Source organism: Tachyglossus aculeatus, chromosome 4 (assembly GCF_015852505.1).
Source record: "Tachyglossus aculeatus isolate mTacAcu1 chromosome 4, mTacAcu1.pri, whole genome shotgun sequence".
NCBI lineage: Eukaryota > Metazoa > Chordata > Mammalia > Monotremata > Tachyglossidae > Tachyglossus > Tachyglossus aculeatus.
Window position 1 is genome coordinate 42,196,920 of NC_052069.1, and position 3,806 is coordinate 42,200,725.

Sequence of the window (3,806 nt, forward strand, 5' to 3'; positions counted from 1 at the left end):
TATTTGTTAAGCGTTTACTATACTAAGGCAGTGCCGGTGTAGATAAAAGCAAATCGGCTGGACACAGTCCCTGTCCCACATGGCGCTCACAGTCTCAATCCTAATTTTACAGATGAGGTAAGTGAGGCACAGAGAAGTGAGTGACTTGCCCAAGGTCACAGAGCAGGCAAGCGGAAGAGCGGGGATTAGGACCCACCACCTGATTCCCCTCTCAGGGTCACACCTGGAGAGTTTCCAGTCCTCTACCAGTCTCGGCTATGGGAGGGAGAGTCAAGCAGAGGCCTACCCATTCCATTTCTAGCTTGGCCAGTGGCTAGCGAGTGGAAGGCAATCTGCTACAGGTCAAAACTCACCCATGCAGGGCAGCAGCGGCCCGGGAGAGAGTCGAGGGAAGAGACTTAAGTTGACTGCATGGAAGAAGGCAATGGTGAACCGCTTCTGGATTTTTACCAAGAAAAACTTACGGATCCACTTCCAGAGCGACTGCAGATGGAGGTGGAGCGTTCTGGGAGTGACGTGTCCATGGTGTTGCTATGGATCACAAGACCTTTTGACTTCCAGAACCAGGCTTTAGCCACTGAACCACAATGCTTCCCTAGAGACTCCCCAGTTCTGTCCAAAAGTAACCTAGAGCATCAGAAAACCCCAGTATCTTCTACTGATGGTTGATTCAAATCCTCCATTTAGACTCAAGTGCATTGGATTCGATTGGAATCTAATCAGTCCTATCATATTCATAAGGCATCAAATGGCTTCAAATACAGCAAGAAATCACTATCTTAAAAAAAAATCATGTCTCTTCTCATCATTCTGTAGAGAATATTCTACACCTCCCATGCTAAATTGTTAATATAGAAGAATGAGATTATTGGTTTTCAAAGAAGACGACAGTAAGTCCCTTTCTTTGAAAGCTCAGTCTGGAAAAAAAAACTGTCTTTATTTGAATTCTTAGGTCTTTATTGCAACCTGCAATAAATCAAAAAAAGTTGAGGCTTAACTAAAATTTTTTGTGACATGAATCACAAACTCATGTGACTTTTACAAGGGACCTGAACTAGACAATCTGAAACTTCAAGAGTTTGAGTATTTTTCATTTGCCATTACATCTCTTGTATTTCCTAGCTTCAGCTAGCACTAGAAGTGGAAATAGCAAAATGCCACATGAATGGTCATCCTCATTCTATCCCATTCAGGCACAACAAATGAAAGGAATAGGCCAGTCTTCGCTAGCAAGATTGTGAGCCCTGTTTGGGGTCTCAAATAAGTTCAGTTGGTGCACTGGGGCACATATAGTTTATTCAGTTCCAGATTCGCAATATCCTCAGTTGATGCCTTTGGATGAGGGCCAGCCAGTTGGAGGTGGATCCAAGATGTGGGTGGCAATATGGTACCCACTCCCAAACAGGGCAAAACCAGCCCCTGGTTCTGCCCCACCGCTACTGCCCTTGAAGGTTCAAAGACTCTCCCTGAAAGCAGAGTCTTCCCCTTCTAGACTGTGAGCCCGCTGTTGGGTAGAGACTGTGTCTATATGTTGCAAACTTGTACTTCCCAAGCGCTTAGTATAGTGCTCTGCACACAGTAAGCGCTCAATAAATATGATTGAATGAATGAATGAAAAGGCAGCACAGCCTGGCAACAAGTCGGGGAGGGAGATTGAAGATGAGCTCATTATGGGCAGGGAACATGTTTGCTAATTCTGCTACATAGTACTCCCCCAAGCTCTTGGTATAGTGCACATGATAACAGCTCAATAATAATAATAAAATTATAATAATGGCATTTGTTAAGTGCTTATTACGTGGCACTGTACTAAATGCTAGGGTGGATACAAGCAAATAGGGTTGGGACACAGTCCCTGTCCCACGGGGGGTTGGTTCACAGTCTCAATCCCCATTTTACAGATGAGGTAACTGAGGCCCAGAGCAGTGAAGTGACTTGTCCAAGGTCACACAGCAGACAAGTAGAGGATCCGGGTTTAGAACTCATGACCTTTGGACACCCAGGCCCATGCTCTATATACTACGCCATGCTGCTTTTCAATAAACACTGTTAATCGACTGATTGATTGATTGAAACCCCCAGCTGGAGTTATAGAAGAGTAATCATAATAAGGATAATAATAATGATAATACTGGCATTTGTTAAGCACTTACTATGTGCTAAGTACTGTTCTATGCACTGGGGGAGATACAAGGTGATGAGGTTGTCCCATGTGGAACTCACGGTCTTTATCCCCATTTTACAGTTGGAGCAACTGAGGCACAGAGAAGTTAAGTGACTTGCCCAAAGTCACACAGCTGACAAGTGGCAGAGCCGGGATAAGAACCCACGACCTCTGACTCCCAAGCCCGGGCTCTTTCCATTGAGTCACGGGCAGCATCTTCTTAAGGCTCTCCCAGTCCCAGGGCAATACTAATCCCTAGTGGAAACTCCAGATCAAGGCTGGAATAGTCACTGGGCATGGTGGCATTGCAGAGATGGTGGGAACACCACTCTAGAGCTAAGAACAGTATCATATCAATTCGTTCATTCAATCGTATTTATTGAGCGCTTACTGTGTGCAGAGCACTGTACTAAGCGCTTGGAAAGTACAAGTCGGCAACATATAGAGATGGTCCCTACCCAACAACGGGCTCACAGTCTAGAAGGGGGAGACAGACAACAAAACACAACATGTGGTCAGGTGTCAAGTCATCAGAATAAATAGAAGTAAAGCTAGATGCACATCATTAACAAAATAAATAGAATAGTAAATATGTACAAATAAAATAAATAGAGTAATAAATCTGTACAAATATATATACAAGTGCTGTTGGGGAGGGGAAAAGGGTAAGGTGGTGGGGGAGGAGAGGAAAATGGGGGCTCAGTCTGGGAAGGCCTCCTGGAGGAGGTGAGCTCTCAGTAGGGCTTTGAAGGGAGGAAGAGAGCTAGCTTGGCGGATCCAACTTGTACTTCCCAAGCGCTTAGTACAGTGCTCTGCACACAGTAAGTGCTCAATAAATACGATTGAATGAATGAATGAATGTGCAGAGGGAGGGCATTCCAGACCAGGGGAAGGATGTGCCAGGAGGCCAGCCAATTGGTTTATTGAGCACTTACTGTGTGCAGAGCACTGTACTAAGTGCTTAGGGGAGTATGATACAACAATAAAGACACATTCCCTGCCCACAAGGAGTTATAGTCTGGAGGTTTTAGGTCAGACAGTCCAGTTTTCAGTTGGTCTGTTCTTGCCTGGTACCAATTTGGCACAGGATACCCTTATGGCCAGCATTTTTATTTTAGATCAACTAGCCGTCTTCTGAGAAGCAGCGTGTCTTTGTGGAAAGAGGATGGGCTTTGGAGTCAGAGGTCATGGGTTCGAATCCCAGCTCTGCCACTTGTCAGCTGTGTGACGTTGGGCAAGTCACTTAACTTCTCTGGGCCTCAGTGACCTCATCTGTAAAATGGGGACTAATGCTGTGAGCCCCAAGTGGGACAACCTGATAACCTTGTATCCACCCCAGCGCTTAGAACAGTGCTTTGCACATAGTAAGTGCTTAACCAATGCCATCATCATTATTATTATTATTATATTGGCTCTCTAGAGTGGAAGCAGTGTGGCCTAGTGGAAAGACCGCGAGCAAGGGAATCAGAGAATGTAGTTTCTAATCCCAGCTCTGCCACAGATCTGGTGTGCAACCTTGAGTCTGTCACTTAACTTCTCTGTGCCTCGGTTCCCTAATCTGTATAATGGGGATTAAGAAGGTGAGTCCCATGTGTGACAGGGACTGTATCCAACCTGATTACCTTGTAACTAGCCTAGTGCT

The 3,806-nt window shown here is 45.3% G+C and overlaps 1 non-coding gene across 1 annotated transcript; it reads left to right on the forward strand.

The window, feature by feature from the left end:
* The first annotated feature begins 205 nt into the window (after positions 1-205).
* LOC119927642 lies at positions 206-343 on the forward strand. Its single transcript, XR_005450626.1, has one exon. It is a non-coding gene; the product is annotated as a small nucleolar RNA SNORA7 (small nucleolar RNA).
* Positions 344-3,806: the final 3,463 nt, after the last annotated feature.